Raw genomic sequence first — 8573 nt, 5'->3', positions numbered from 1 at the left:
TTCTAGATGGCAATAGTAAATTTTTAGTTGTTCAAATTCTATAATTTTTCTTACTTACTTTTTGGATAATATATATTTTAATTATTTTATTACTAGCATATCATTTTAGGTATCTTAATTTTTTTTTATTCAGATAGAATAAAATAAGGAACATTAAGCTAACTTATCCTAATAACTATACAAATCATGCCCACGTGGAATGGTGGCAAGAATATTGGGTGCATTATCGCGCTGGACAGCCAGGCTGATCCTTTGAGAAAAAAATTAGTCAGCTCTTCTGTCACCAGTCGAGTATTTTAATTCTTAATTAAAATTATGTACATCTAGATTCTAGAACAAAAATTCAGTAAAACTTTTATTATTGTTAGCGACATCTAATTCTTAACTTGTTAACTACATGAATATTTATGTAGTACTGTATCATTGTATTACGTGGTATCATAAGTTAGTGATAGATGGCGCTGTCACGTGTTGTTAGCAGAATTTGTGAAAATAATATTTTTATTAAGTAGTAATAATAAATATAAATTAATTATCAAGATAACTACTAAATAGGTAGGTATAGGCAATTATTAGTAGTAAATATTATGGTAAATAGTAAAAGCAAAGGAATAAAATAACACAAGCTGGAATGTATAAACTGTATTTCAAATAACTTATTACTCATTCTTAAACAAATCGTTACTTTGGTAGATGGATAATACATTAATTAAATAAACTTCACGCCACATCATCGCATGTTCGCCTCTTTTACATAGAGTATATATCACAATACCTTACCAACCTCAGAATAAAACCATTATCATTAATAAACAGTACAGATTAAAACATTTATCTGGAAGAAGGAGTTTTTATATGTTGTCTTATGTATTTATAATTATTGAAATAATTAAAAATCTAACATTCGGCCATACTGACTACAAGTTTGTCCTCAAACTTTGTAAACACAAATAAATTCTAACATTACATTATTATAAAGATTCACTGAACTATGTCTCATAGTATTTAAAATTTTAATTTATGTTTATTACCACAACTCATTAATTCTCCAATAATTTCTAATTATAACAAAAGTGAGTCCCAATTAATCTATTATTATTACTACTTGCTAAATTCACTGATTTACAAGTAGTAAAATTCAATTTTGTCATTACAGATATTTTCTAATTTTAAACCTTGATTTAACAATATGTTGAAACACCCTACAATACATTTAATTATTCTTTAAGAATTATATAATTATAGTTTAACAGATTTCTCATTCAATATTTACAAATTGTGAATACAGACCTATACAGATTTTGATAGTGATTCTATTGATAAAAATCCAAACACTTAAATTCAGTTAAACTGGTATGTTAATTCTTGTTTTTACAAATTTGAAATAAATTCAATCTTTAATCACTTCCAGATTCAGTCCAATTACCCAAATTCATGACAAAATTGTCTGTCATTTTGTCATTCCTAAACTAAACTAAAAGTTATGTTAATATAAAGTTATAACTATGAAACCTCGATTCTACTGAGACAGTTCTTATAATCGCATTAGATCATACAAGTAAATCATGTACTTTGACGAAAAACAACATCTAGCGAGGTAGGTCTTATGTATGTCTGAGCTTCCAGATGACAAGAGGGAGCTTTACTCTAGACAGAGACTTATTAAATATTGTAATTAACTTAGACAGAGTAGTAGATTAATTTAAAGCATTAAGTACATAGACGATATGTAATATTTACAAATGTAATGTCTTTATCTTCTAATATTTGTCTGAGCTTCCAGATGACAAGAGGGAGCTTTACTCTAGACAGAGACTTATTAAATATTGTAATTAACTTAGACAGAGTAGTAGATTAATTTAAAGCATTAAGTACATAGACGATATGTAATATTTACAAATGTAATGTCTTTATCTTCTAATATTTGTCTGAGCTTCCAGATGACAAGAGGGAGCTTTACTCTAGACAGAGACTTATTAAATATTGTAATTAACTTAGACAGAGTAGTAGATTAATTTAAAGCATTAAGTACATAGACGATATGTAATATTTACAAATGTAATGTCTTTATCTTCTAATATTCGGCCATCCTTACTAAAAGTTTGTCCCCAAACAACACAAGAATATCATGAAATTATGACATTACTATAATATCAACTATAAATAGAACAATGTTAACAATAAAATTTTATAATTAATTATCACACAGCATCCCATAAGTTATTTAAAAGAATCCAATGAAACTATAATGAAATTCTTGATTTCTTCTATATACTTTTATCATAAAAATGTTAAATAAGAATAAGAGTGATACATATTATAAATAAACATAATGTTCATGTGAAGCTTTTGTCAATCAACTTATCTATTTTCATCATTTCAAAACATTATTTATATTTGTCAAATTCGTCATCATCGATTAATGGCATCTGCACCGAACCCCTCACCACCCAGTCCAGAACTAGTAAAGTTACAGGACTTTGTGATCGTGTTAGACTTCCAGATGATGTGTGACATCTGCACCGAACCCCTCACCACCAAGTCCAGAACTAGTAAAATTACAGGACTTTGTGATCGTGTTAGACTTCCAGATGATGTGTGACATCTGCACCGAACCCCTCACCACCAAGTCAAGAACTAGTAAAGTTACAGGACTTTGTGATCGTGTTAGACTTCCAGATGATGTGTGACATCTGCACCGAACCCCTCACCACCAAGTCAAGAACTAGTAAAGTTACAGGACTTTGTGATCGTGTTAGACTTCCAGATGATGTGTTGCATCTGCACCGAACCCCTCACCATCAAGTTCAGAACTAATATAGTTACAGGACTTCATGATCGTGTTAGACTTCCAGATGACATGTGATAGAAGATAATCAAAATATAAAATCAGATATAAATACATATACATACATTTTTAAACGACTTCAAAAAAAAGGAGTTTATCAATTCGTTGGAATCTTTTTATATTTATTTATTTATTTTATTTTGCTGTGTAATAATCAATAGAGAAATTATTATACAACAAATATATCCATAATCATTCACAAAACAAATAACGGTATATTAGTCGTCATAACACTACTATACTATAATACTATCTAAAATATTATCGATAACACCGGCCGACAAATGAATACTTTTTGAACGTTGTTTTGATTTCAGTAAAAATTATCAGTAATTTATAGTATTTTGAACACAAAAATACCTGCACAATTAATCTATCACATCAATTTTTTTTACAAAAAGGAAAACAAATTTTACTTTAAAAGCTTCTAACATACAGCAAAAATAACAATATCTGTATGATTGTCTTGCTTTCACTATATCATAGGTAGTACCAAAAGGTAGAGATTGTCTTTTGCTGTATGTCCAGTGTCCACTGCCTTAATTGTTCAACACGATTAGTACAAACTGCAGAGTCCACGATTTTATTTGTATTTTGAAGTCAAAATAAGCTACATATTTATTATACATATTTTCCACAAATTTTTCAGTTTTTGCTTAGAATCATAAAGTTTCAACAAATGTAACAAAATATATCTGGACTATTGTGACACTTTATAGAAGACGTTATGTTTATCAGACGTTTTCCAACAACAAAAAAAACCATTAACTAAAATATATATATATATTTTTTTTTTAACAAAGGCACTATAACAGCTTATTTCCACGAAACGCGTTACAAATAGGTGTGTCGTTGTTATAACTGAAGTAATTTCTCATGAGAGGTCGCTTAATTCAAAGAAAGAGTGCCAAAACTCGAAAATTTCACTGAAAAATCAAAACTAGCGAATATATTAATTTTACTAAAAATCTGATGTGATATGATAAAATTAGGTCTGATTTCGTAATCAGCACTACAAAATCAGTAGAAAAAAAATAATTATATCTTGGACAACGAAAATCGTGTCGGCCTGTGTAATACATCTATCCTTATATTAAAATTTTACCAAAACACAAATCGTCATCAGTAAGTCATAATTAATGAATAACATCATGGATGTGAGCAAATATTTAAAATATTTGTATATATGATATCAAAACTAATAACTCTCAATATAATACATAATTATAATATCATCATATCATAAATAAAAATACTAAATTTAAATCGTGTGTTATCAATACATAGTGTAACTTCTCTCATCTTTGTGATTTGGGTCAACTGTCGAATAGGGCTGTGTTCAACCCAATGATTATCATGAGAATCTCATATATCCCATATTCATCAATCAATATCCATGCATCTCGGATCTGTAATCAAATATTTTCACACAGTATCACATAGCTCAGTCACTTAATCGTTCAGATAAATATCATACTTGTTTGACAAATAATTTAATTTAACATAACTAGCATACCTAGCATCCAAGAGAAAATCAGTCTATAATTGAATGAACCTTAGACCCGGTACATAAAATGAAATAAAATGTTAAACATGTGTTAATCTATCAATTTACTTTAATTCAGACAAAAGACTCTTTCTCTTAAAGAAATGCTTTTTTTTTTTTTTAATGATAATAAAGACTTCTTGAAAATATTGCGATTTATGATTGTAATAATTTTAGTATGTAATCCAATCCTAGTAGTTATCACTAGATAAGAAAAGATGATATTTGACTATGTATTGTATAATTATCTTCAGACTACCCCCTTTTTTGTAATAATAGTAGCATAAACCTGTCTTAGACCAGACCACCCCCTTTGTTATATACCTCTAGTTTGCTATCAGAGGTTTTACCTATTCATTAATTTTAGTATATTCTTTTTTTTTTAATTCTGTTAAATTTCTTTTTTTTTTTTTTTTTTTTGGCTATATCCATTAATTATTTTACTGATGTAATGATTTAAGTCTCTATATTGATTCATACTTGATGCAGACCACCCATCAGTTGCATGCAGGTACCAACAACTCGGTGGCGTGCACTTTGTAGATGCACAAATGTACTGACTACCTAAGGACCCAATACAAATCTATATTCAAAACCTATACCACTTAATATGTTGGCCAAGGAATTTTCTAATTTTTTTTTTTTACCTTTAGTGTACTAGTATACCCTAGTTAAAACCTTATGCACATATCATTGTAACCATCCGAATATATAATTCTAACCACAACCCCATAATAATTACTAATTTTCATAATTATACAAAATGTTGCAATCTAATAAAATGCTAGAAATAAACAAATGAGACATGGATTAAATACACTAGTGTATCTGCAAATAATAAACTGATTGATTGAATCTAAAACAACAGCAATAGTATGGTTAATTTACTTGTATGTAGAATCTATACATCTGCACATGACCATTAATGAAAAGAGAGCCCAACGTCACCCACCCACAAAACTGTCAAAATATGTCTTAGACAAATATTTTACAACCTATTTATGGCAATCTGTGTCTCTTTACTTGAAGTCCATACAGACTGGGCTCTAAGACAATTTGTGATCAATGATATTATTATAATTAATTATTTATTACTCAATTGTCACACAAGTAACTTTTTAATATCACCCTAAAAAAAAATCTCCAATTTAATTAATTATAAGATTTCATTAAGATGAATATCATAATATCTCTTAGTACTCTTGTAGATAAGCCGAATATAATAATATTCATGGATAAGAATCATTTACTGTGTTGCTGCAGATTGTTAATAACTGTTCTATACTAAATAGGCTGAAGGCATGTTGTCAACGCTTGAATAGTTAAATAGGTTTTCAAACATAACTACAAATTTATTTTTCAAGAAATCTATCAATCCAATTTCTTAAAAGATTTAAAAAAATTTATATTAAGTACATACAGTAATCTACATAATGATATATCTAAGCAAATCCTATCTGAAAATATTGTAATAGCTGTCTCAAAACTTGTTATCAGGTACCTACATCAAGGCCTAAAATAATACTTGAACCATTACATAAAACTTCATATATTTTTAATTTTTATGTTATTCAGTCATAAAAACTCACATATAACAAATGTATAGTTTGAAGTTACAGGCACAAAAAAAAAACAATATTTTAGTTAATTCATTTTAGTCCCATGTCAGCAACGGATGTAATGTAGTTCTATAATTAAGATTTCTCAATATTACATTATGCCAGTGTCCTACATCCTAACAACCCTAGAGTGGTCTGTCTTCATACGTTAATTTCTTGAGCAGTGTGTATGTGTGTGTGTGTGTGTGTACTTTTCACTTAAATGATTTTGGTTTCCTAGATATAGTCATCTAACAAAAATGTTTTGACAATAAGCCAGACAAACTGACAACCTATCAACCATACTTAGTTTCACCTAGTGATTATTTATTCTTTGTAATTTTATTTCATATTAGTCACAACTGAATAATTTATGAGGCTGTTTAATCAAACTAATAAAACTCACCAGACACCTAGTTTAATATATTTAGACATCATTGGTATTTCTCATCCGTCAAACCAACAGGATTCCATCTCATATAACTCTGCAGCTAACACCACACATGCATCTTTGTATTTTGTTATTAATTTACACGTTCTTCTCTGTTCTCTCGCAGTTTTTCAAATAATATCCTCTTATGAGTGCTGTTGGACTGTTTGACTGTTTTGCTCATAAATATCGTCAACATGGTATAAGTGTGTTACGTTTACGTTTCTTCATTCTTGTTAGATATTGTAAGCATCGACAACCGACATCGCATAAATACTTTTACCGGGACCAGTGCGGCGTGCGTCCCATAGCCGTCAGTGGTATACATACTTAATGGTTGTACACACGTATGATTTTTATCGCATTTCTCGTAATGTAAACCACTGTTTCCCAAATTCACACTTCATTTAAATGCCGTTACATTTTCTTTCTGTAGATCGACTTTAATGTAGGTAATGACATCGTGTTCGTAGGTACATCCCACTTCTGATAAAAGCAAAGGAATAAAATAACACAAGCTGGAATGTATAAACTGTATTTCAAATAACTTATTACTCATTCTTAAACAAATCGTTACTTTGGTAGATGGATAATACATTAATTAAATAAACTTCACGCCACATCATCGCATGTTCGCCTCTTTTACATAGAGTATATATCACAATACCTTACCAACCTCAGAATAAAACCATTATCATTAATAAACAGTACAGATTAAAACATTTATCTGGAAGAAGGAGTTTTTATATGTTGTCTTATGTATTTATAATTATTGAAATAATTAAAAATCTAACAATAGTTTCTGTTATTTATTTTATTTTATTGGAATAATACAAAACTAACCTATAGATACCTACCTAATATTATGTAGACCTACCCTACTTATTTGGTAGAATTAGTAATTATTCCTCTTTCACATCCCAAGAAACTTAAATTCTTAAAGCTTCAACCCTTCCGGCGTCCGTAGGTACTTATGTAGAGCCTAGAGGTACCTTCCTACCTAGTTAAATAGGTAGGTACTTAATATATGCTGGCCGTGATGTCCACCAATGATAAACATCATTTAGCGATTTAGCGTTTATTTTGATTTTTTGCGCATGATAGGTACTACAGTAGAAACCGTTAGATACAGGTATGGGTAAAATAAAATGACTCATTTTCCAAGTAGGTACAGTTCCTTGGACACTTAGCATCAGATGAAATTGCACTCAAGATTCACTCATGTCGTTGCCTTAAAAAACAGGTAGGTAGGTACTTACTCTAGAATAGGCAGATAGGTACCTAATTACTTATAGTTATAATTTTTCTGGATTTCAATTTGTTTCGAAAAACTAGTATCTACCTATCAGATTCTAATTTCAAACTATAAAGTAAACTATGACAGTAAAAAAAAATTCGTGAATGTTATTAAATGTTTTATTTTATTGAGCTAATTGCCGTTTATTTTATATCTATTCATTATACCTACGTTACATAAAGAGGAATGCCCACCGGCCTATGCAACGTCGATCCAGGTAGGTATACCTACCAGTGGCGAAGGGTGGAATTTAGATGAAGGTAAGCCGTCCCAAAGAAAGGGAAATTCATACAGCGTGATTCAAACTCCAGTTTCTCATATATCAAGATACAGTATAAAAATGAATATGCATGTATTTTTAAAGGTAACACGGCGGGAAGCGTCTTGCATGTAGGTACTCTTAGCCGCTGATACCTAAAACCCCCCGTATAAAAGTAAGTAGGTATATGGAGATGATAATAAACAATCATTGAATATGACGTATAAATAAGGATCTGGTTAAATTATTGGCATAATAAAAGTATGTTTATTGAAGAAAAATATATTGTTTTTTATCACTGTTCTAGAGCAAATAATTGTTCGCCAGTGTACCAACGCGGCGAAGTAACATTAGAAGCTGTACCTATTATTTTTTTCTGTTACCAACAAGCTTAACAAACAAGAAATCGAACAAACAAATGATAAGTCTTCAAAAAATATAGTAAAACTCAGACTGTATAGTCAACAACGATGTCAGAGGCCCTAGTGGTAGTTAGATATTGTGACGATCGCGTAAACATAAACGCGAATTTCTAAGGAATTGAAACAGCGCCTTCTAGTGGCACTATTGCACAACTGTTTCAATTCCATATAAA

The sequence above is a fragment of the Bicyclus anynana genome, chromosome 22, assembly GCF_947172395.1.
Source record: "Bicyclus anynana chromosome 22, ilBicAnyn1.1, whole genome shotgun sequence".
NCBI classification, from domain to species: domain Eukaryota; kingdom Metazoa; phylum Arthropoda; class Insecta; order Lepidoptera; family Nymphalidae; genus Bicyclus; species Bicyclus anynana.
This window is presented reverse-complemented; position numbering follows the sequence as displayed.